Source organism: Muntiacus reevesi, chromosome 8 (assembly GCF_963930625.1).
Source record: "Muntiacus reevesi chromosome 8, mMunRee1.1, whole genome shotgun sequence".
Lineage (NCBI taxonomy): Eukaryota > Metazoa > Chordata > Mammalia > Artiodactyla > Cervidae > Muntiacus > Muntiacus reevesi.
In genome coordinates, this window is record NC_089256.1 from 35,734,995 (window position 1) to 35,761,857 (window position 26,863).

At 38.9% G+C, this 26,863-nt stretch overlaps 1 long non-coding RNA gene across 1 annotated transcript in view; it reads right to left on the bottom strand.

The window, feature by feature from the left end:
• Positions 1-26,863, bottom strand: part of LOC136173632 (uncharacterized) — an 87,114-nt gene that overhangs the window by 26,814 nt on the left and 33,437 nt on the right. The window contains exon 2 of the long non-coding RNA XR_010664253.1: positions 4,036-4,069. This is a non-coding gene — a long non-coding RNA (uncharacterized lncRNA). The remainder of the gene's footprint in view (positions 1-4,035; positions 4,070-26,863) is intronic.

The window sequence follows — 26,863 nt, forward strand, 5'->3', positions numbered from 1 at the left end:
AATGAAACTCTATATTTACTTGGAAACCTGCCTTTCTTCAAGATTCATGTCAACCATTTTATGGGCTGGGATAACTCACCTGGTGCCAGTGTTATCCCAAACTGCATGCTGTGGGTGAGGGGCCTGGTGCCAATCTCTGAGTTTCTGAGACATCTCCTTTTTATAATTAATAGCCTGCTAGTAACTATATAACATCCAGTTAAAGACGAGCAGAGGAGCACTCCTCCTGCCCTCCTCTGATGTTTACGTCAGAAACTTTCTCTCTCTTTTATACTTTTTTTTCTTTCTTTTTTTTCCATTTATTTTTATTAGTTGGAGGCTAACTACTTTACAATATTGTAGTGGTTTTTGCCATACATTGACATGAATCAGCCATGGATTTACCTGTGTTCCCCATCCCGATCCCCCCTCCTGCCTCCCTCTCCATCCCATCCCTCTGGGTCTTCCCAGTGCACCAGCCCTGAGCACTTATCTCATGCATCCAACCTGGGCTGGTGATCTGTTTCACCCTTGATAGTGTAATTGTTTCAATGCTGTTCTCTCTGAACATCCCACCCTCGCCTTCTCCCACAGAGTCTAAAAGTCTGTTCTGTACATCTGTGTCTCTTTTTCTGATTTGCATATAGGGTTATTGTTACCATCTTTTTAAATTCCATATATATGTGTTAGTATACTGTATTAGTCTTTATCTTTCTGGCTTACTGCACTCTGTATAATGGGCTCCAGTTTCATCCATCTCATTAGAATTGATTCAAATGAATTCTTTTTAACAGCTGAGTAATATTCCATGGTGTATATGTACCACAGCGTCCTTATCCATTCGTTTGCTGATGGGCATCTAGGTTGCTTCCATGTCCTGGCTATTATAAACAGTGCTGCAATGAACATTGGGGTACACATGTCTCTTTCAGATCTGGTTTCCTTGGTGTGTATGCCCAGGAGTGGGATTGCTGGGTCATATGGCAGTTCTATTTCCAGTTTTTTAAGGAATCTCCACACTGTTCTCCATAGTGGCTGTACTAGTTTGCATTCCCACCAACAGTGTAAGAGGGTTCCCTTTTCTTCACACCTTCTCCAGCATTTATTGCTGTAGACTTTTGGATAGCAGCCACTCTGACTGGTGTGTAATGGTACCTCACTGAGGTTTTGATTTGCATTTCTCTGATAATCAGTGATGTTGAGCATCATTTCATGTGTTTGTTAGCTATCTACATGTCTTCTTTGGAGAAATGTCTATTTAGATCTTTGTATCATTTTTTGATTGGGTCATTTATTTTTCTGGAATTAAGCTGAAGGAGTTTCTTGTATATCTTTGGAGAAATGCCTGTTTAGATCTTTGGCCCATTTTTTGATTGGCCCATTTCTTTTTCTGGAATTAAGCTGCAGGAGTTGCTTGTATATTTTTGAGATTAATCCTTTGTCTGTTTCTTCATTTGCTATTATTTTCTCCCATTCTGAAGTTTCTTCCATTCTGAAAAGACTGTCTTTTCACCTTGCTTATAGTTTCCTTTGTTGTGCATAAGTTTTTAAGTTTAATTAGGTCCCATTTGTTTATTTTTGCTTTTATTTCCAATATTCTGGGAGGTGGGTCATAGAGGATCTTGCTGTGATTTATGTCAGAGAATGTTTTGCCTATGTTCTCCTCTAGGAGTTTTATAGTTCCTGGTCTTACATTTAGATCTTTAATCCATTTTGAGTTTATTTTTGTGTATGGTGTTAGAAAGTGTTCTAGTTTCATTCTTTTACAAGTGGTTGACCAGTTTTCCCAGCACCACTTGTTAGAAGTTGTCTTTTTTCCATTGTATATTCTTGCCTCTTTTGTCGAAGATAAGGTGTCCGTAGGTACATGGATTTATCTCTGGGCTTTCTATTCTGTTCCATTGATCTATATTTCTGTCTTTGTGCCAGTACCATACTGTCTTGATGACTGTGGCTTTGTAGTAGAGCCTGAAGTCAGGCAGGTTGATTCCTCCAGTTCCATTCTTCTTTCTCAAGATTGCTTTGGCTATTCGAGATTTTTTTTTGTATTTCCATACAAATTGTGAAATTATTTTTTCTAGTTCTGTGAAGAATACCATTAGTAGCTTGATAGGGATTGCATCAAATCTATAGATTGCTTTGGGTAGTATGCTCCTTTTCACAGTATTGATTCTTCTAATCCATGAAAACGGTATATTTATCCATCTCTTTGTGTCCTGTTTGATTTCTTCCATCAGTGTTTTATAGTTTTCTATGTATAGGTCTTTTGTTTCTTTAGGTAGATATACTCCTAAGTATTTTATTCTTTTTGTTGCAATGGTGAATGGTATTGTTTCCTTAATTTCTCTTTCTGTTTTCTCATTGTTAGTGTATAGGAATGCAAGGGATTTCTGTGTGTTAATTTTATATCCTGCAACTTTATTCATTGATTAGCTCTAATAATTTTCTGGTAGAGTCTTTAGGGTTTTCTATGTAGAGGATCATGTCATCTGCAAACAGTGAGAGTTTCACTTCTTCTTTTCCTATGTGGATTCCTTTTATTTCTTTTTCTGCTCTGATTGTTGTGGCCAAAACTTCCAAAGCTTCTCTTTTATACTTTAATAAAACTTTATCACACCAAAGCTTTGAGCGATCAAGCCTCATCACTAGCCCCGGATTGAATTCTTCTACTCCAAGGCCAAGAATCCCGGTGTCTTTCACTGCTCAGCAACAATCTTTCAATAGTGGGCCCTTTTAGATTATGGCAGTACTCCTCCCAAACTACAAGGCTTTTCTTCCTTTATTTATTGCTTAATTTTTTATTTTATTGTTATAAGTTTAAGATATTATATTTAAGCCTAATAGTAATCACATTAGAAAATCTTGTATTAATAGTAACTTTTAAGAAAATTTTATTGGAGCTATAGTTGATTTATAATGTTAATTTCAGATGGACAGTGAAGTGAAAAAGTTATACACACACACACACACACACACACACACATATATCCACTCTTCTTTATATTCTTTTCCCATATAGGTTGTTACAGAGTACTTAATTGAGCTCCCTGTGCTATAGAGCAAGTCCTTATCAGTTACTTATTTTATATGTAGCCAGCTTCCCTGGTGGCTCAAAGGGTAAAGAATCTGGCTGCAATGCAGGAGACCTGGGTTTGATCCCTGGGTCGGAAAGATCCCTCACAGAAGGGAATGGCTACCCACTCCAGTATTCTTATTTTTTTTTTTTTTTTTTTTTTTTTGCATTTTGCTGTTTTCATTTATTTCTTCTTCTTTTAGAATGTATTTTTTTAATTAGTTGGAGGCTAATTACTTCACAACATTTCAGTGGGTTTTATCATACATTGATATGAATCAGTCATACCCAGGTGGGATGCATGAGACAAGTGCTCGGGCCTGGTGCACTGGGAAGACCCAGAGGTATCGGGTGGAGAGGAAGGTGGGAGTGGGGATCGGGATGGGGAATACATGTAACTCCAGTATTCTTACCTGGAGAATCCCATGGACAGAGGAGCCTAGTGGGCTATAGTTCATGGGGTCACAAAGAGTCAGGCACGACTGAGCGACTAAGCACACACATATATATATAGTAGAGTGTATGTGTCAATCCCAGTGTCCCAATTTATAAAACTTTTCCATACGCCACTCCTTGTGGTTAAAGCAGCAATGCAATTATGCACCAAAAAAATACCATGTCCCAGGCACATCACAGCTTTGGTGCTGTGACCTGATTAGTTAAACTGAATTACCAGGGGATCATGGGGAGGAAATATTGTGATAGCTCCTGCTGCTCTCCAGCCAATTTGCACGTTTTCCTAGAATTATTTTAGATGTTATTATCACCCAAACACCTGCTGCTACACAGGCAGGAAAACAAGCCAAAAACAAATGAGAAAGCAAAACACACTAAATTAAAGACAAATGAGCACAATCCCTAAGTACAGGATACAAATCATAGCCTTCAAATTTGAGGACCTGTTCTCCTGGTTACTAACCAGTCTCCAAGGCACTGTAAGTACCCACACTGAAAAAAGGAGGCAAAATCATCCAGGTAATTACCATGTTGGTTTCTCTTCTTTTTCCTCTATGTTTTCTGCAGAATGAAAGCAAAAAATATTTCAAAAGATACATTTTTAACGCTTCTCATTTCAGCGAACTCAGCTGCAACTTTATTTTGTTGTTGCTGTTCAGGCACCCAGTCATGTCTGACTCCTTGAGACCCCGTGGACTACAGCACCTCAGGCTTCCCTGTCCTCCACTAACTCCCTGAGTTTGCTCAAACTCATGTCCATTGAATCAATGATTCCATCCAACCATCTCATCCTCTGTCGCCCCCTTCTCCTCCTGCCTTCCTCTTTCCCAGCATCAGGGTTTTTTCCAATGAGTCGGCTCTTTGCATCAGGTGGCCAAAGTATTGGAGCTTCAGCTTCAGCATCAGTCCTTCCAATGAGTATTCAGGGTCTATTTCCTTTAGGATTGACTGGTTTGATCTCCTTACTGTCCAAGGGATTCTCCAGAGTCTTCTCCAACACCACAGTTAGAAAGCATCAATTGTTCAGCATTCAGCGTTCTTTACAGACCAACTCTCACATCCATACATGACCACTGGAAAAACCATAGCTTTGACTATGTGGACCTCTGTCTGTAAAATAATGTCTCTGCTTCTTAATATGCTGACTGGATTTGTCATAACTTTTCTTCCAAGGAGCAAGCATCTTTTAATTTCAGATGCAATTACCATCTGCAGTGATTTTGGAGCCCAAGAAAACAAAATCTGTCACTATTTCCATTGTTTCCCCTCTATTTACCATGAAGTGATGGGACTGGATGGCATGATCTTGGTTTTTTTGCATGTTGAGTATTAAGTCAGCTTTTTCATTCTCCTCTTTCACCTTCATCAAGAGGCTCTTTAGTTCCTCTTTGTGACTTTATTTATAGCAGTATTTTTACCCAAAACATCTTTTAACCATCTCAAAAACAACACATACAAAATACTCAGTAGTAAGGAAGAAATGTTGATATTAAACATAACTTTATATGATTTGAATATTGAAAGCTATTGGTTTTTTGGGGGGTTTTGGTTTTTTGGGGTTTTTGGGTTTTGGTTTTGTTTTGTTTTGTTTGTTTGTTTTGTTTTTTGTTTTTTTGGCTCTGTTGACTCAGTGGACAGGGGTGGGGAACGGGGAGAACAACTCAGAGATTCTAAACTGAATAATTTAAGACTGGTTATTAGGATAAATACTACATTTCCAGAGCCTTTCTTTATTCCTAAGATTGCCCATGAAAAAGTTTCCTCTACATTTCCTTCCTAATTGAGTTTGGGAGAAAGGAACAAAAGGAGAAAGACATCAGGATCCAAACTCTGGTTTCTGGTTGCCAGCTCTTTCTAGAGAGATAAATTTATTCATCACTGTTTCAAGGCAGGGTTGACACCTGGTTATCCTGAGCCAGGCCTTCCGAACAAGTGACCAAACTATCCTCTCAAGGGTCACACACAGCTCTTCTGGGAAAGTGTATTGCATACCGCGTACAATTGGGGAGGAGAAAGTCAACAAAACACAGGAAGGTGCTGGTGGAATCACAGCAATGAGAGGGACAGTGAGGTTGGTGGGAGAAGGTTTTAAGCAGTGGCCATAGTAGGGAAAAGTTTCAAGGACAGAGAGAGAGCAAAAGAGGATATTTATAGAAAGTTTTGTGTCTTGGGTGATATGTTTGGGCCGTCATTTGAAAACCTGTGGTGCTGATGGACACGATTTTTTAAAGCTTCAGGGATGGACAGTAGTTCCTTGAAAGCAACATGAATCCTCAGGTGACCAGGATTACACTGGTTGTATACTGGGGGCCACCACACAGGCAGTATGAATGTAGGCCCAGTCTTGGCCTATGCTGAGATGAAACACTGCAAAGATCCAAGCCCCAAAGTGCCCCATTGGCCACACCAACTCAGCTCCCAGAAAAATAGTGTCTGATCAGATGATGTCAGACACCACCATACACTGTGATGGTTCTGGGAATATCATTGCAAGCCTAGACTGACAATTTGGGAAAGAACACCATTTTAAATTCATGTTCTTGGTAGAAAACCAGATGTAGGCAGCATTATATGAATTCTCTAAATTTATGGAAGTCTAAAAATTTGTTCATGAAATTACCTCCTAAAAATTTTATTTTAACCTAGGCCTGATCAATGATCTATAACTTTCTTAGGAAATCAGTCTTTTTTTTTCCTGGAAGAAGTGAGGGGGCAAAGGCAGATAACTTGAGACTGGATTGTCTTTGGCCCGTCCCAGCATACTGAGATATTTTGAACTTTAGTTTTACTTTGGGCCTTGAAATTAAGGAGACTTTTGAATTGCTGGTCCTGTCTGCTATCCACTAGAAATTGAAGAAAAGATTTTTAAGCATAGCTAATGGATGTTGTAGGGCCAATAGCAGTCCTGTGATCCCTGCTTCCTTCATGCCCTTTCTCGTCTTTGAGTGTGGGCTGAACCTAGTGATGCATTAGTGAGTAAAATATGCCAAAGGCAATGTGATGTCATTTTCAAATGCAGGTTACAAAAAGACTATGGAGTCCATCTTGGGAGCAGCCCACGGGGTCACAAAGAGTCGGACATGACTGAGAACTGAACTGCAGCAACAAAATAAAGTCGCAGCCGAGTTCACTGAAAAAAGAGGAGGTGAGATAAGAATGTGGCCTTTGAGATGTTCTTTTCCATTCTGCAGAAAACAGAGGAAAAAGAAGAGAAACCAGCATGGAAATTACCTGGATGGTTTTGCCTCCTTTTTCAGTGTGGGCACTTACAGTGTTTTAGAGACTGGTTAGTAACCAAGAGAGCTGGCCCTCAAATTTGAAGGCTATGATTTGTATCCTGTACTTAGGGATTCTGCTCATTTGTCTCTAATTTAGTGTGTTTTCCTTTCTCATTTGTTTTTGCTTGTTTTCCTGCCTGTATAGCAAGCCCATTCCAGGAGCTACATGATCTGTACAACTTTAATGCCTTTTCACAAGAGCACTCTTGAACACATCATTAGGTTTTCACTCCTTGCCAGATTCTGGCCTGAAACACACCCTTTGATGCTTGTGAAGCAGAGTGTCAAAAGGTTACATCTTGGGGGTCTTTTGAGCATGCTGACATAGGGATTTTTACCATTAGAGAGCATATATTAAAAGATATGATGCCTTTGTTATACATCGTTAAAAGCAATAGCATCTTACAATGGCTACTTCTAGAAGGATAGTGATTGCAAAAGGCACAGAATGGCTTCAGCTGATATTGCTACGTTGTTTGGATCTAGGCTGCTAACATGGGTGCTTTTCATTTGAGAGACTACATCAAGTGTACATTTATTATTTGCGGACTTTCCTGTATGCACATCGTACTTCAGTAAACATGTCACTAAAAGCAAACAAATGATGATAGTTGACATCACTGTCCCAACCGTTTGGAGAAGATTAACTTATTCGAATACTTATGAGGAACAAATAAGAGCAGGGGACTATTCCAGGTGCCATGTGACAAGGCTTCCCTCCCTCCAGGAGTTTTCCAGTCAATGAAAGAAAGAGAAGCAACCCACCACTAATCCATGCACAGACTTTCCTGGTGGCTCGGTGATAAAGAATCTGCCTACCAGTACAGGAGACAGGGTCTGATCCCTGGGTTGGGAAGATCCCCTGGAGAAGGAAATGGCAACCCACTCCAGTATTCTTGCCTGGCAAATGCCATTGACAGAGGAGTCTGGTGGGCTACAGTCCATGGGATCACAAAACAGTCAGAAAAATCACAGCAACTAAACAACAACAGCAAAATCCATGCACACTGCAGTGTGAACAAGTGTGTGCTCAGTCACTAAGTCATGTCCAACTGTTTTGTGACCCGACCCAGGACTGGAACCTGTGTCTCCTGCATTGGCAGGCAGATTCTTTACTGCTGAATTGCCAGGGAAGTCAGTACATAAATAACATGAAGCAATAAGCATCAGGTATTATAGGAGTGCTGTGGATGCAGCATCAGGGTTATAGAAGTTGGAAGAAGGAAAGATCACTTTTGGTGGTGAAAACCATGTTATGAATATTCTATTGCACCCTCCCCATCCAGAGTCCTGAAAAAACTGTCCTATTGATGGGCCTTAACTAGATGATTGGAAGCAGACAGGGAAGTAGCAAAAGGCTTTAGGACAAAAGCAGAGAAGAGCTGGTTCGAATCCCAGTCCCACCACTCACAGACTATGTAAAGCCATGGGCAGGTTATTCAGAGAAATCTACTATTGATCTTATTTTTCTAGCCCTTCTCTTCTCCCTGGTGGGTCAGAGGGTAAAGAGTCTGCCTGCAATGTGGGAGACCCGGGTTTGATCCCTGGGTCGGAAAGATCCCCTGGAGAAGGAAACGGCAACCCACTCCAGTATTCTTGCCTCGAGAATCCCATGGACAGAGGAGCCTGGAGGGTTACAGTCCATGGGGTTGCAAAGAGTTGGACACGACTGAGCGACTTCACTTTCACTTTTCTCTCCTTTTCAAATCAAAATCACTAAGAAGTGGGTGGACCCTTTCTTTCCTAATTCCAAACTTGAGGCTACAGTGGAAGCAGTTGGTCTTAGTGCCCAATCCCCACCCACTTTCATTGGTCCAGGAATGGGCACACGGATCATATCAGCTACTCAGAGTTACCACCTATCTCTCTTAGGAGGAAAAATTATGGGATAAAAGGCTGCCAAGAGCCATGTTTCCAGCCATACACAAAAGCCAATGTGAAAGATTGAAACTGATATGCAGAAAGATGCAGAGAGGATGAGACGGTGAAGGGTCAGCAGAATTGTCCCAGCAGCACTGCTCCCTCTGTTCCAGAAAATTCTGGGGCTCAGCCTTGTCCTTGCCTTTTACATAGTCTTGGATTTACACCAATTAATTCCCCCATTTTGCCTACACTAGTTCAAACTGTGTTTTTGTGATCTGCAATCAAAAGAGCCATGACTAACACATCCCCCTCACTGAACCCTGGTTTTCTGACTGCAAAATTGATAATGCAACTATCTAATGCAGAAGTTTGAAACAAAGGCAAAATACCACTACATGTAAAGATACTTGTTCAATACTAACCCCTTATCATCAGTGTCCCGCCAGTGTGAGAATTTAATGTCACCCATTCAAGGATTCTTCAAACTAGGATGAATGTGTATTGCCTCTGACTTTATACAGCAGCTGGACAATCCATGAACCACACTCCCATCATCCAATAAATGTAAAATGTAGACTGATCTCAGATATTTCTTATGATTCTCCTTTATTTTTCTCTGATCCGCTCTCATTCCAAACTCATTCTCCTCTCATTCACCAGAGTGTTCCCCATGCCAAACTTGACACCACCTATGATCTCTTATAGGATTCCATGCTTATTCTCCACAGCATTTTGCTGTCCAACATCCCTAAAGAATTTTTTTTACTTGATATGCCTCAAACACCAACCCTCCTCCCAAGGCAAATTAAGCATACAGTTAATTTGGCCCCTTGAATTTCAACCCCTGACAACATCTGTGTGGTCAACACCTCCTGCTTTAGTTACTAACTCAGTTTTCACCCTTTTCCAAGGCAAGAGTTCCAACAGCCTCAGATGAACATCCAAAATACCACAAGATTTATCAATTATAGCTAAAATTCATTGAGCACTAATGTGACAGGTTCTATACTAAGCTCCATGTTTATGTTATTTCATTGAATCCTCACTGCAACACTATAATGTAGGTCCTTTTATTTTCCTTTGTTACTAGACAAAGAAATTGAGACAAATTTATATAAAATTTTCAAGATTTTTATGGCTAGAAAATTATGGAGTCCATATTTAAATTCAGGTAGTTTGATGCTAGAAATTATATCCTAAACACTGTTTCCAGTTGTGAAATAAATCATATGCCTCAGATTTCAGCGCTGACCACCCCCCCTTCCCTTCTCATACCAGGAATATTGGTATACAAGTTTGCTTATAATGTTTCATAGACTCAAACTAAGAGAAAAACACTACTTTTTTTTCTACTCCTCCCACCATTAGGGATATTTCCATCCCAAGAAACACAAGAGCATGTTCATGTGAGATGAAAACTTGGGCATCAAAGTATTTAGTAGAGACTTACTTATGAAAATGTTGGCAAATTCAGACTGACTTGTCAAATAAAAAAATATGACAAATGTAAAGAGAAAAAAAACTGTGAAATTACCTAAGTTATACAGTTTGCATTAATCTCTTCTTAGTAGAAAAACAACTTTCTCACATAATTATCATGTTCACAAAGCATGTTACCTATCTTTAGAAATGAACTTTGTGAAAGTCAGGTTATAGTTCTCTTGCTTGGGAGTGAGTTATTTGAAGAAATGTTCAAAGTTTCATTGATTTTAAGAAGCAGAACTAGACAGAGTGACCCTGTTATTTCCAGTCCATCCCATCTGGGGACATCATGTATATGTTTATCATTAACAATGGCGGCGGAACAGAGGGCTCATCTTCCTTCCACACTGGCCATGACTGACATGGCTGGGATCGCCCGAGACAATGGTTAGATCATCTTGATAACGTGGAAGATAATGAAAATACCTTCTGGTTGACTCAGAAGCCATGTCATAGATAAAGTGGTTATTATGATTAACCATGGAAGGAAAAGTTATAGGGAAGGCATTTTAATGAGCTCAGAGACCTCTGTTTATCCTCAATTTAGAAAGACAACACAGTCTTGTTGAAAGAACATGGACTTGGGGAGACTGAACCTGAGCCCTGACTCCATAAATTACCAGAGTTTGACACTGACAAAGTCACAGTGTTGTGACTTTGGAATATAATGATTTTTTGCTGTTGATGGGGCAGAGTAAGAAAGAGAAAAACAACCATGAAAAATAAAACCAAAACATAAAATAGAATTAAGAAGTCCAAACATGGGTATTGTCAAAAGACTCAGATGGGGGAGAAGGATAGTGCACAGTAAATAAATCAGTATCTGTCAGGTGTCAGAGTGGCACCTTACATGTATACCAAGCACTCAATCAATGCTACCTATCATTATTAGTTTTTTAGGTTTATAAAACTTTTCCATTTTTAATTGAAAGTTGGGGCTTCTAACTTATATGGAAGTCTCTATATGCAGTACCTGAATTAATTAAATGTAAATTTGGCAGAATGTTAACCATAAGTGGGGACCTGTGCTACATTTGGTTTGTCACTTTGACTTTTATCTAGTTTTTAGCCTGAATGATGTTGGTGAGTATTCAAACAATTTCTCAGGAAAAAGATACTACATTTCCTCCATAATTTGTAGCTTACTGAAATTTCTAATATATGAGAAGTCATTTCAACTGCCAGAAAATTCATTCTGAGTAGCCTTATTTTAACATCATTGTCAAAGGCTAGACACTGTGAAGAGTTTGTATATCTTATATACACATTATTTTGCTTAAAAAGTAAAGAGATTTCCAAAGAAAGTTGACTATCAAATTATTTTAAATCAAATTATCTTGACTTATATTATAATTTTAGAACCATGCAACCATTTCTAATGGCTTATTGATGGTGACTTCTATTCATTACACTTAAGATCTCTACTTAGTGATTGAGCAGTAAGCAAGTAAGCAACCATTTACCCGCCCAGAAAAAAACAAAACAAAACAAAACTACATATTAACGGAAACCTGTAAACATTCATTTTAAATTTGGGTCTTACTAAAGACAACCAGTCCTCAATAATTCAAGTTTGCATTTCCTTGTAATTATTTTTTTGGCAGCACACACTTATGCCATTTTTGGCCTTCTTTTCCTTTGTCAGATTGATAATGACTTGTGAAGCAGGGTCCAATGTAGAGACCTTTTCCCATCACATAGAAGCGCAGCCTCTGAAGTGAACTATTTCACAGCCAAGAGAGGCTGAGAGGACTTGCGATCACACAAGCTGCTAATTTCCCAAAGGGGATTTAGTCAGGGCAGTGAAGTTCATGGATTTGGAGAAAACTTAGTGAAGCTTTAACCGTGATCAAGACCTCAACTTTATCATCTTGTTTTAAAGCTAGAAACAAAGCCAAGAAAAGGCTGTGTCAGGGCAAATACAGTCAATTCTAAAAAGGAGGTTCTGATAGAATTGCCATTTTGTAGCACCAGCATATTCTTAACTTCTTTACACTTGAAATTATGAAGAAAACCTCCAAAATTTTGCTTATGTGAGTTATATTCATCAATATTTATAGTATTAGAAATTAGAACAGGGAAATATTTTAAGTATTTTTTAATTGATTTTAGAATACATTCATTATATTATGCTATGGCAAAAATAACATGTTGTATGAAAAATAACTATATTTTCCCAAACAAAAAGATGAAGAGTAGCATCATTTTACATTTTTGCAAATCCCTTTAATGCCCAACTTAATAAAAACAATTGGATTCTTATATCAGCTTCTGTTATTTAGCCAAATATTATGTTTTTGAAGTATGTGAAGAAAATCAGGCCTCACCAAAGTATGTAATTAGAAAAAGAGGAGTATTTTAATAGCACTTTCAGGTATTTTTGGATTTTCTTCTTTGATATAATGTCAAAACCAAGCAAGCTACAATAAGGAATCTGAAAAAAAAATCTCAGTTAACTAACTTTGCTTGCTCTGTGACATTAAAATCCATTGGTCTGTCTTGCACTTTGAATGGATCTTTTAATCATGAATCATTTGTAACATGAGATGGTCATTTGGAAAATACTTGTTCTCTGACTTTTGTAGATCTCCAGAATGTTAACACATTTTATTATAGAATATCAAAATAACATTCGTTAATAGCACCACTGATCTCATCAGAAAAGTCCTTGGGAAACTGTCAAGATCACATATCAAATGCAAGTGTTCTAAAATTCTGATTTTCATGTTAAAACTTGAGCGACAGCTCATTTCACGGATTTTTGAAAAAATATTTGCCAAATACCCAAGTCAGAATAATCATAGTTTGTCTGTCAATAGATCTTTCTAGTAACAGTGGAATTCCCAGTTTCATGAAAACAGTTTTAAACTCAAAACACACATGTGCTTTATGTATACTTATCATTATGTCACTCTGAATATTTTTAAAGTGTTCTCTAGGGTGATTTAATAAGATTAATCATTTGACCAGTTCATAAAGGACATTCTTGGGCTCCCCTGGTGGCTCAGATCGTAAAGAATCCACCTGTAACGCAGGAGACCTGGGTTTGATCCCTGGGTTGGGAAGACCCTTTGGAGAGGGGAACGGCTGCCCACTCCAGTATTCAGGCCTGGAGAACTCCATGGACAGAGGAGCCTGGTGGACTACAGTCCATGGGTTCGCAGAGTTTGACACAACCAAGCAACTAACACACTAAACGAAGGAGATTCTTCAGTAAAATTGATGCTTGTGAGTGTGGCCATGAAGCATACAATGATGCTAACTAATATAGTTTGGTAGGACTGCCTTGATTTGCACTTTAATACCAGTTACTTTACACACCACAGCTTTACACCATCGGCACAAATGTCAACACGAAGCAAAAGGCAAACATTGTCTTGTATCATTATTATAATAAAAATAACTTTAACCTCACAAACTTCCTGAAAGACTTTTGAGTACCCCAGGCCCCTGTGGGCCATATTTTGAGAACTGCTGTTCTAGAGAATTCCAGTACTATTCAGAGGGACCAGTTTTTAAAAGCCTCTTAAGAAGGGCCTGATGTCTTCAGTTTCAGCTGTCCTTTCATGAGCTAGCTGAGAACCAGAAAACAGGGCTCCTAGTTGCCTGATGATATAAGATACTCAGATATTCTCAAATTAGAAGAAAAAAAAAAATACAAAAACTTAGATCATTTTTAAAGACAAAACAACTGAGTCATTCCATTATTTAAAACTTCTAAGCCCCGTTAGTGTTCTACCAAATCCTATATCACTATGTATAGAATTCTATAAACAGTGCAATAATTAGATAAGAACAAAAATTAAGATGACAGCATAATTTAGAAAATCTTTAGTGTAACAAACCACGTATCTTGTTCTATCATTTTGAACTTGCCTAAATACCTATGCAGAAAATTTTACATAGATATACATTATCTGTTCTGAAATCCCTTTTTTTTTTACAGAGAACATAAATTGAAGCTCAAAGAATTTTCACTTAAATCCTAGAAACTTTGAACTGAAACAGTCTTTTAGATCACCTAGTTCAACCTGCCTTCTAAATGAATTTCATCCTTCTTAGATAAACTGCCAGGCTTGCTTTGAACCATTCCAGTAACAAATAGCTCACTGCCTCAGGAGGCATTATTGCATTTCAGACAGGCCATCATCAGCAATTTAGGTATTTTTCTTTAGATTGAGGCAAACAGTTCTTAGATATACTTCATAATGTAATATAATATTTCTTTTTTCTAAGACCATATTAGGTTTTTCAGCATTCAAAGCATATTGTTCGTTTATGGTGGCCAGATAGTCTCTGAAACCCAGAAATCTTTCATATGAGTTATCATCAAGTCTATTTAAATCCACCTTTGGATTGTACTATTGTTATTTTTCTTTAATGGTTAGGTTTTAAAATTCAATTTCATATGGATCATTTTGATCCACAGTCATCTTCTTATGATAAATTTCAACTTCAATTTATTCAATACTAATTGACATTATCTACAATGGTAATATAGGGGTGTAGGGGTTAATCATAGCTTCATCTAATTTTGTTTCTTTCTAACGGTGTAATATTCGCATATAACCTGCACACCCCCTCCCGTTGTTTATTTTTGTTTTGCTTGTGACTGTGCTGGGCCTTTCTGCTGTGAGCAGGTTCCTCTACATGGGGCACGCGGGGTCTCCCCTCTAGTTGCGGTGAGCAGGCTTCTCCTTGCAGTGGCGTCTCTCATGTGGAGCACGGGCTCCAGAGCGCAGGCGCTTCGACAGTTGCAGCACGTAGGCTCAGGAGTTGAGGCACATGGGCTTAGCTGCCCCACAGTAGTGGGATCTTACTTCCTAGACCAGGGATTGAACCCAAGTCCCCTGCATTGGCAGGTGGATTCTTAACCACTGGACTACCAAGGAAGTCCTCTAGTTTTGCTTCTAACAGAAAAATGACAGGAGAATAGGACAATGGCATGACACTAGAGCTACACATTTATTCAACCACATTTGTCAAGATGTAAAAGTACTGTTCTAGGACCTTAGCTAACTACCTAGCATGAAGGAGAAGAAAAAGAAAGGGACAAAAAGTATATTAAAGCAAAATAGCTAAAAACTCCTCAAACACGGGTAAAGAAATGAACATCCAGATTCACAAGGTTCAAAATAAGCAAGGTAAAAAGGATCTACGAAACAAGAAACAAGAAAATGACAACAGTTAAGTATTTACCTATCAATAATTATCTTAAATGTAAATTGATTAAGTTATCCAATAAAAAGACATAGAATTGCAAAATGGATAAAAAGAACAAGACCCAACAATAAGCTGCTTATTAAAAAACTCACTTTGTATCAACCTAGAGGGGTGGTATGGGGTGGGAGACAGGAGGGAGTTTCAAAAGGGAGGGGACATGTATACACCTGTGGCTGATTCATGTTGAGGTTTGACAGAAAACGACAAAACTCTGTTAAGCAATTATCCCTCAATTAAAAATAAATGAATTTTTTTAAAAAGAATTGTAGTAAAACAATGAAACACCAGAGTGTCTACATGTCTGTCATATATTTACCTATCTGATCACCTCTCTATAAATTAAACTATTGAAATACTGACTAGGGTGCAATTAACAATGTAATGTAACTGGTTTTGAATTAAAATTTTAAAAAAGACTTACTTAGCTTTAAGGAAACTCATAAACTGAGAGTGATGGTACAAAAAAAGAGATTCAAACAAATAGTAATGTGCTTACATCTTTAGATTTTAAGCTAAAAACAGATGAATGGGACAAAAAAAAACCATATTTGATAATTATAGAGAATCAATCCATCATGAAGAAACAACAATTATAAATATTTATATGCCCAATGTTGGATCATGTAAATATATAAAGCAAATATCAACAAAACTCAAAGGAAAAATAATAGCAATATGATAAGCACTGGAGACTTTGACATCATACTCTCAGCAATGGATAGACCATCCAGACAGAGAATCAATAAAGAAATAGTGGAATTAAATATAGACCAAATGAACCTAAAAGACATATTTTGAACATTCTATCCAAAATCAGCAGAATACACATTTTTCTCAAGTACACACAGAACATTTGCTAAGATAGATTATATGTAAAGCAACAAAATAAGTCTAAACATATTCAAGGAGATAGAAATTATATAAGGCATCTTTTCTGACCACAAAGTCTAAAAAAAATAATAAAAACTAGAAACCAATAACAGAGAGCCAGGACATTCACAAATACATGGATTTAAGGAAATTAAGCAATACATTCTTAAATAACTAATGGATCAAAGAGTAAAAAACAAGAGTAAATTTTTAGAAATGTCTTAACAAATAAAAATGAAAATACAACATACGTATCCCAGAACGTATGGGATGCATCAGAAGCAGTAGTACAGGAAGTCTACAGTAATAAATGAATATATCAAAAACAAAAATTTCAAATGAACAACTTAACTTTTCACCTCATGGCACTAGGAAAAGAAAAAGAACAATACTAAATCCAAGGTTAGCGGTAGAAAGGAAATAATAAAAATTAGAGCAGAAATAAATAGGAAAGTAATAGGAAAGCTTTTAAAAACTAAAAGCTGGTTTTTGGAGAAGTTTTTTTTTAATGACAAATCTTTACCTAATCTAACCAAGTTAAAAAAGAGAAGAGAAAGTGTTTGCAAAGCACATATCTGATAGGGCATTAATATCCATAGTGTAAGGAATTTATGCAACTCAATATTTAAGATGCCCTTTTTAAAAATGGGTGAGAACCTAAATCAACATTATTCCAAGAAGATTTTCAAAAGGCCCAAAGGTACATGAAAAGGAGCTTGACAACATTAATCATCAGAGACATGCAAATCAAAACCACAATGAGATATAACCTCACACCTGTTAGGATGGCTGTCATCAAAAAGATAAGAGATAAGTGCTGGCTAAATGTTAAAAAGGGATCACTCATGCACTGTGGGTAAGAATGTAAATCAGTGAGTGCAGTCACTACAGAAAGCAATATGGAGGTTTCTCAAAATATTGAAAATAGAATTGCCATATGATCTAGCAAACCCACTTCTTAGTATACACCTAATGGAAATGAAATCACTGCCTTGAAGAATGATCGGCACCCCCAAGTTCATTGCAGCATTATTTATAACAGCCAAGACCTGGAAACAGCTGAAGTGTCCACAATGGATGAGTGGATAAAGATGTATTTTATATATGTCTATCTATAGGTGTATCTATATTTAAAATGGAATAGTATTCAGGCATAAAAAGAAGAAATCTTGCCACTTGCAACAATGTGGATGAAGTTTGAGAGTGTTTTGCTAAGTGAAATAAAACAAAGCCACATGTTGTATGAGCTCACCTAGAGGTGAAATCTAAAAAACTAAACTCATGAAAACAGAACAGAGACTGACAGTTGCCGAGGCTGGGGGCAGGGGTGGAGGAGAAAGGGCACAAAGGTCCAGGCACGAGCCGAGTGAGCGCCGGGGACATTACGCACAGCACGGTGACTGTCGTTAGGAACACTGCTGGGGACGTGAATCTGAGCAAGCTCCAGGGGACAGTGGAGGACAGAGGATCCTGGCGTGCTATCATCCACGGGGTTGCAAAGAGTCAGACAGGGCTCAGGGACTAAACAACAATACTTGAAAATGCTAAAGAGTAGATCTTAACAGTTCTTACTACACACACACAGATGTAAATATGTGAGGTGATGGATGTATTAACTAAATTTACTGTGGTAATCATTCCACAATATACATATATTTCAAACAATTATGTTCCATATCTTAAATTTACACAATGTTTTAGCCAGTTATAGCTCAGTGAAGCCTGGGGAAAAAAAATCTGAGAAGCCCAGCTTAACTCAAGTGTCCGTTGAGTTAAGGTCCAATTAACAGTAATATCACAGAATGTGGAAACCCCCAATTATATCTACATTTGTTGGCATATGTCATTTTTAATTCCACAGGCTGAGGCCCATTAAGATGACATAGATGCCATTAGTACTCGTTTGAAAATCACTCCACTTTTTATCCAATGTATGAATTCTGTATTTGGGATTGATGGCTGTCACTTTTCACAGTAAAATAAACATTGCTATTTCTTAGGATTTATATTACCACCCAGAGCTCACCTTCATAATGTGCTATCTTTTTAGTCTTTGCACACTAGTATCTCTATATTTGAGCCCTGAATTTTAATAAATTCTCCCTGATGAATTTCATTCATTCATTCATGACTCTCTTCATTTATGCATCTATCCATTCACTTTATTGAGTGCTTGCTATATGCTTGTCACTAGGGACTCCAAGAATAATATAGAAACCCACTGAAGATTAAATTTGTTTCTCAGAAAAGGGAGAGCCAACGTTTTTTCAAGTACTTAAAAAATATACCTAGATGTTACTAGTGATTATCTCAAGTAGTACTTTAATTTAACTCTTCGATCTATATTTCTGCCAAGACATGCTTAATTTTATAATCAGTAAAATGCAATAAATTAAAAATGCTATAGTTCAAAAAAGGATATCAAATTTTCAATTAAGTGAAAGTGAAGTCGCTCAGTCGTGTCCGATTCTTTGCGACCCCGTGGACTGCAGCCTACCAGGCTCCTCCAACCATGGGATTCTCCAGGCAAGAATACTGGAGTGGGTTGCCATTTCTTTCTCCAGGGGATCTTCCCAACCCAGGGATCGAACCCAGGTCTCCTACATCGGAGGCAGACGCTTTAACCTCTGAGCCACCAGGGAAAACAATATGATATTAAATAACATGATGAGATGAAAATCATATATATGGGTAAATATATCTCTATGGTATCAAGTGCAGTAGGCCAGAAAATTGATCACACAACAGTTCCATAAGTTTACTGATCATCTAAAAACTTAGGTACAATTTATCTCTCTTTTCTATTAACAACATAATATAATTTCATTTTCTTCCTGTAGTTAATGATAAACATTATGGCCAGTATTGTTTTCTTTTCATCTCTACTAAGAATAAGTCTAATGCTCAGTCACTAAGTCATGTCTGACTCTTGTGATCCCATGGACTGTAGCCCACCAGGCTCCTATGTCCATGGGATTTCCCAGGCAAGAATCCTGGAGTGGTTTGCCGTTTCCTTCTCCAGAGGATTTTTGTGAACCAGGGCTCGAACTCATGTCTCCTGCATTGGCAGGCCGATTCTTTACCAATGAGCCACCAGGGAAGCCCCCTACTAAGAATACGTGATTCCACAGTTCCATACAAGAGCCACTTTTCAGATCACATGATCTGATTTGGGATTCAAAGAATATGCCCCTTCAGGGTGTTGATTTGCAGAGCTTTCCTGGGAACCTGATTGCAGATCCCAAGGAGCGATGTGGGAGATGGAAAAGAAAGGCGGATGAAGGAGAAGAACTTCCACCAAGTTCTCAAGTCTTAATTTTAGACTCCACTGATAGCGCATCTCTGAGTAGGATTATGGAAAGATGTTAGAGCATTCTCCCCGAGACCAGAGTCACAGGGCTATCCGGATGATTAAGAACATGGTGGTAAGTGAGATCTGATTTCTACACTTTCAACACTGAAAAAGACTGCAGTAGCCATCAGAGCAATCAGTAGGTGTCATGTTGGAAATACAACTCTCCTTCCTCTACCATCTTCCTTTTCACCTGCTTTCTCTTTTACTTCACTTTGTTGGATTAATAAACTTTTAGATTCTCCCTTTTTTTCCCCCTCTTCTGGAGAAAAATAGAGGTTACTTTTATTAATAGAGTTTAACATACTTATTGGAGTCTTCATTTTTCTAAATTTGAAACTGTTCAAGATTTCTTCCTTCTGAAAAATGACATTGATCTTAACACCTTTTAATTTTCAACAGAATGATGTGCCCATGTTGTCACTGCTACCTTGAATATTACTCTTTTCCTTTTAACTCACACACAATATTTGTTTGGCATTATTTTTATATCCAATAGTTTTTTATATATAAAAAATAGTGTTTTTATATCCAATAGTTGATGAAAACTATTCAAAATTTACATTAAACTTCTATGGACACATATTTAACATTTTGCATCTCATTCCCCTCAGGGTTTAATTTTCTTCAAGAATCCGCCTGCAATGCATGAGACCTGGGTTGGGAAGATCACCTGGAGAATGGAACAGCCACCCACTCCAGTATTCTGGCCTGGAGAATCCCATGGACAGAGGAGCCTGGCGGGCTGCAGTCCATGGGGTTGCAAAGAGTCAGACACAATTTAGAGACTGAACAACAGCAAGACAGTAATGTACATACTTTTCTGCAATTCCTTTCTTTAACTCTTTGACTTCTTCAGCAGATTATGAGCTCTTCACCAAGGGAGATGTACTTATCTTTATATGCCCAATGATTAGCACATAGCATGTGTTCAAAAATGTCTATTGGATGGAGCGATTGAAGAATAAATGAAAGATTACTTCTTTTAGCTTTTGTTATTTTCAATATGAGCAGGGTAGTTTATGTCCAAAATCTAACTCAATTGTTCCTCTTTTTTCTAGATCAAAGCTGTCCAATGAAAATATAAGCCACATATATAACTTTAAATTATCTAGTAACCACAAAGAAAGAAAAAGAAACAAACGGGATAATCTATTTTACTTAATTCCATGTTTCAAAATTATGATTTCAACATGTAAATAAGTTTTAAATTATTATGAAGTATTTTACATTATGGGCTTCTCAGATGGCACTAGTGGTAAAGAACCCACCTGCCAATGCAGGACACATACAAGATGCAGGTGCAATCTCTGAGTCGGGAGATCTGTAAGAGGAAATGGCAACCCATTCCAGTGTTCTTGCCTAGAGAATCCCATGGACAGAAGAGCCTGATGGGCTACAGTCCATGGGGTTGCAAAGAGTCGAACACGACTGAAGCAACTTAGCACATGCGCATTTTACATTATTCTTTTCATACTAAGAAACCCAGCAGGTTTACACATTCAGATTAGTCGTATCACAAATGCTCAATAGCCATATGTAGTTAATCAGCCAGTATTCCACCAGACAATTTAGTTCTATATGTTACCTCAAACAAAATGTGAAGCTAACAATTTTCCAATACAAGACTCCTAAGAAGCAATAGAGCCTCAGACATATTATTTAGATCAGGATTTCTCAACTGACACCTCTACATTTTGGCTAGATACGTCTTTGTTTTGGAGGGCTTTCTTGTGCTTTGTAGGATGTCCAGTTGCATTGTTGGCCTCAACTCATTAACAACTTTCTCCTCCAGTGTGACATCAAAAATGTCTCTTGGCATTGTCAAATGTCCCCGGGGGGTAAAACTGCCCTGTTTGAAAACCTCTGAACTAGATTATCCTTTTTAGCTCTGGGAACCACTTTAGCTCTGGAGTCTCTGCTTGCTGAGGCTTTGTTGATCTGTCAAGAGCACCCACACCTTCCTACCTCTGGCCACTGTGGGACCAGCATTTGTCTTGACTGGTGTTTGTCCAGAGAGTGCACCAGAAAGAGACATTTCCTGGCACTTTCTTTCACATTTCATTCGGCAGTCCAATATTTCCTGCTTTAAGCAATAGTGATTGATTCCAGGTAAACAGAAACATAATTTATTGGGAGGTTAACAGGAAAGTTGCCCTCTAAAATACTTTGAGAAAGGATCTGCAATGATACTATAAGTTTGTTAAGAAGCTGAATAGTATTAACCTTTTAAGTTAAAGGCTGAGAGTTAAAACCTCCCCTTAATGACATGCCAACTAAATATATCAACATGAGTTATCACTATTATATCAATAACTACAGTCCTGTTTACTGTATTTCACAGAAAATTTCTAAATACACTTATCCTTCAGGCCTATAACTAAAATCAACCAAAATACCAAAACACTCTGCCCCTTGAGAAATAAAATGCATAAAAATTTATTTACCTCTTTTATCACCTCAACCATAACAGGATTACCTATTGACATGTTTAATCATTATATTTCCAAGCTTTCTATTTACCACACTCAACTGACTGATTAATAACTGCATAATCTCTATTCAACTCACATCAAAACAGATCATGACTATCTGCAATTAGAAGGGACAAACTTGAACACTAATACCCTTGTCACTCATTTATTGGCTCAACCAACCTGCCAGGTCTCTTCCCACACTCATTTATGCCCATGAAGCAACTTTCAATAAATTTAGGTAGAGCAATTCCTCGCTGCAATCACCGGCTTCTACCATAGAACAGAAGCATCTCTAACCCACTTTCTACCACAAAGAAGACCAATTCCTTTTATCCCCATGCCTGTAATTGTTGAAACTATTAGCTTATTTGTTCAATCAATAGCTCTAGACATATGGCTAACAGCTAATATTACAGCCACTCAACTATTAATCCGTCTAATCCAAGGAAAAGCCCTGGCCCTAATAAGATTGCATTCAGTTCAATTCAGTCGCCCAGTCATGTCCAACTCTTTGCAACCCCATGGGCTGCAGCACACAGGCCTCCCTGTCCATCACCAATTCCCTGAATTTACTCAAACTCATGTCCATTGAGTCAGTGATGCCATATAGCCATCTCATCCTCCGTCTTCCCCTTCTCCTCCCATCTTCAATCTTTCCCAGCATCAGGGTCTTTTCCAATGAGTCAACTCTTCGCATGAGGTGGCTAAAGTATTGGAGTTTCAGCTTCAGCATCAGTCCTTCCAATGAACACCCAGGACTGATCTCCTTTAGGATGGACTCGTTGGATCTCCTTGCCGTCCAAGGGACTCTCAAGAGTCTTCTCCAACACCACAGTTCAAAAGCATCAATTCTTCAGTGCTCAGCTTTCTTTATAGTCCAACTCTCACATCCATACATGACCACTGGAAAAACCATAGCCTTGACTAGACGGACCTTTGTTGGCCAAGTAATGTCTCTGCTTTTTAATACACTGTCTAGGTTGGTCATAGCTCTTTCCAAGGAGTAAGTGTCTTTTCATTACATTACTCATGTTCTGCTCACCTTGAACTTGCAGTTGCCCTAATTCACACATTTATGATCACCTTAGTAGTAAGTCTCTATCAAATGGTGCACAGTGTGACCCAACAAACCCACGTGTGTCATGTAGGAACTCCCAGCTCCAACAGGAAGACGAGAAAAGCAGATTCGGAAAATGGTTACCAACCAAGGGACTGTCCTTTCGGTCCAGCACTTTATCACAGACAAGTCTGATTAGGCTGCTGTTACTGGGGTCACAACCACAGGACACTTGCTGCCCCTGGAAACTGGAACCCAGTGCTGTCGCTGTGGGTATTTTTCAATATCATTGTGAGTTTGCATCATTCTCCCACTGCAGTCTCTGTAGGCTTTATCCACACTTGGCAGCCCTTGGGTGCACGATGCAGGAAATGTCAGATGTGGTCAGATAAGTCTGATCCATCCTCACACCTCCTTGATCCATTTTCATAGCATCTGTGAGCCTCTCTCCTGGAGGTTTGTACTCCATGCTACTATAACTGCTTCCTTCTCAAAATCCACACCAGAAATGCAGCGGCTCTGGGTGCTTAGAAGTTTCTAAACAGCAGCAGCCAACTCTAACTAATCCTATCAGTCGGGAGGAATTCAACTGGCTTCACCAGAGCCACTGACCTTTCTTTCTGTGACCCTCTCCCATTTCCTTCTCCTTTTCCTCTCAAGAGTCGCATTTAATGGCCCTCGGAGCCTCCCTGTCCCACCGCAAGGATTTTTCTCTCTTTCCTCTCTGCTGGATTCTACTGTCTGAACCTACTTGCTAATTTGTTTCCCAAAGCTATTAAATGATAACAAGACAGGATCGTGTCTGAGGTGATTCATTAGAATGGCATTGCAGTGCAATAGTTCTCTTATTTATTCATCCATTTATTTACTCAACAAATATTTACTTACTGCTCACCATGTGTTAAGCTCACTGACAAATACTACAGATGCAAAGTAACCAAAACCACCCCCCATATCTGGGGAGCATACAGTCCAAGAAGAGAGACAGACATTCATCAAACGATCAGGGAGAGAAATATGAAATCACAACATGGACAAATCTATGAAGGAGAGCTTATACCAGGAACGTCCTATACTTGGCAGGTTACTGTTCTGCTGCAGAGGTCAGAACGTCAGTAAAGGTTTCTCTGAGGGGTGACACCTGGGGAGAGCCGAGAGCTGAGCAGAAGGGAAGCACCTGAGGACGAGAAGGAGCATTCCAGGAGAAGTGCACAGCAGCGGCAGGAAGAAGTGCGGGGGGTTTCAGTTCAGTTCAGTTCAGTCACTCAGTCGTGTCTGACTCTGCGACCCCATGAACCGCAGCACGCCAGGCCTCCCTGTCCATCACCAGCTCCCGGAGTCCACACAAACCCATGTCCACCCAGTCGGTGATGCCATCCAACCATCTCATCCTCTCTTATCCCCTTCTCCTCCTGCCTTCAATCTTTCCCAGCATCAGGGTCTTTTCCAACGAGTCAGTTCTTCACATCAGGTGGCCAAAGTATTGGAGTTTCAGCTTCAGTATCAGTCCTTCCAATGAACACCCAGGACTGATGTCCTTTAGGATGGACTCGTTGGATCTCCTTGCAGTCCAAGGGACTCTCAAGAGTCTTCTCCAACACCACAGTTCAAAAGCATCAATTCTTCAGTGCTCAGCTTTCTTTATATTCCAACTCTCACATCCATACATGACTACTAGAAAAACCATAGCCTTGACTAGACAGACCTTTGGTAGCAAACTAATGTCTCTGCTTTTTAATATGCTGTCTAGGCTGGTCATAACTTTCCTTCCAAGGAGTAAGTGTCTTTTAATTTCGTGACTGCAATCACCATCTGCAGTGATTTTGGAGCCCAGAAAAAGTCAGCCACTGTTTCCACTGTTTCCCCATCTATTTGCCATAAAGTGATGGGACCGGATGCCATGGTCTTAGTGTTCTGAATGTTGAGCCTTAAGCCAACTTTTTCACTCTCCTCTTTCACTTTTTAAAGAGCAAGAGACTCTTTAGTTCTTTTTCACTTTCTGCCATAAGGGTGGTGTCATCTGCATATCTGAGGTTATTGATATTTCTCCCAGAAATCTTGATTCCAGCTTGTGCTTCCTCCAGCCCAGTGTTTCTCATGATGTACTCCGTATATACGTTAAATAAGCAGGGTGACAATACACAGCCTTGACATACTCCTTTTCCTATTTGGAATCAGTCTGTTGTTCCATGTCCAGTTCTAACTGTTGCTTCCTGACCTGCATACAGATTTCTCAAGAGGCAGGTGAGGTGGTCTGGGATTCCCATCTCTTTCAGAATTTTCCAAAATTTATTGTGATCCACACAATCAAAGGCTTTGGTGTAGTCAATAAAGCAGAAATAGACATTTTTCTGGAACTCTCTGGCTTTTTCAATGATCCAGCAGATGTTGGTAATTTGACTTCTGGTTCCTCTGCCTTTTCTAAAACCAGCTTGAACATCTGGAAGTTCACAGTTCACGTATTGCTGAAGCCTGGCTTGGAGAATTTTGAGCATTACTCTGCTAGCGTGTGAGATGAGTGCAGTTGTGCAGTAGTGTGAGCATTCTTTGGGATTGAATTTAAGGGAATGAAAAAGGTGGGGGGCGGGGCTGAGACAGAAAGAGTGAGCGACAGCATATGTGTTTGACTCCTGAATCTCTAGCTCTGCTCAATCAAATGCAAGCCAAAGCAAGAGTTTTGTGTGTGCGGAGGGGTGGGGGGAGGGGGGAGGTTGCTTTTTTCTTTCTTGAAGTATAATTGATTTGCAATATTGTGTTACTTTCAGGGGTTCAGCTAAGCGATTCAGTTATATATATGATCCGCCTGCAATGTGGGGGACCTGTGTTCGATCCCTAGGTTGGGAAGATCCCCTGGAGGAGGGCATGGCAACCCACTCCAGTGTTCTTGCCTGGAGGATCCCATGGACGGAGGAGCCCGTTGCACTTCATTTCACGGGGTCGCAAAGAGTCAGACACAACTAAGTGACTAAGCATGGCACAGCACACACGTGTTTATCTATGTCTATATTCTTCTACAGATTCTTCTGTATCTTATTACAAGGTATAGAATACAGTTCCCTGTGCTATACAGTAGGTCCTCACTTATATACATACATATATGTGTGTGTGTGTGTGTATATATATCTTCAACCCAGGTCCCCTGCATTGCAGGCAGATTCTTTACCCTCTGAGCCACCAGCAAGCATATATTACATATATAATAGCATCTATGAAACCCAAGTTCCTAATTTATGCCTACCTCACCTCTCGCCTTTGGTAACTATAAGTTTGTTTTCTATGTCTATGAGTCTATTTGTTTGCAAAAACCTTTATCTGCACCATTTTTTTTAGATTTCACACGTAAGTGATATCATGTGGTCTTTCTCTTCCTGACTTACTCTGTTTAGTACAATAATCTTCATGTCCATCTGTGTTGCTGCAAATAGCACTATTTCATTCATTTTATGGTTGAGCAATATTCTATTGCATATTATGAACGCATATATGTATGTATGTGCATATATATGCATACACATACATTCATTAATGGACATTTCGGTTGCTTCTATCTCTTGGGTATTATAAATAGTGCTGCTATGAACATTGGGATGCATGTATCTTTTCAAAGCAAAAGTTTTGATTAACCAAAACAGTCCTTTGGCTGTTTACAAGGAAGGTGTTGAGGCCAACTTGAGGCAGTTGTCAGAGTCTCTTGCAAACTCAATCACAATTTAAACAAGAGGTCCCCTAGATGGCCCAGAACTAGCTCCGTTT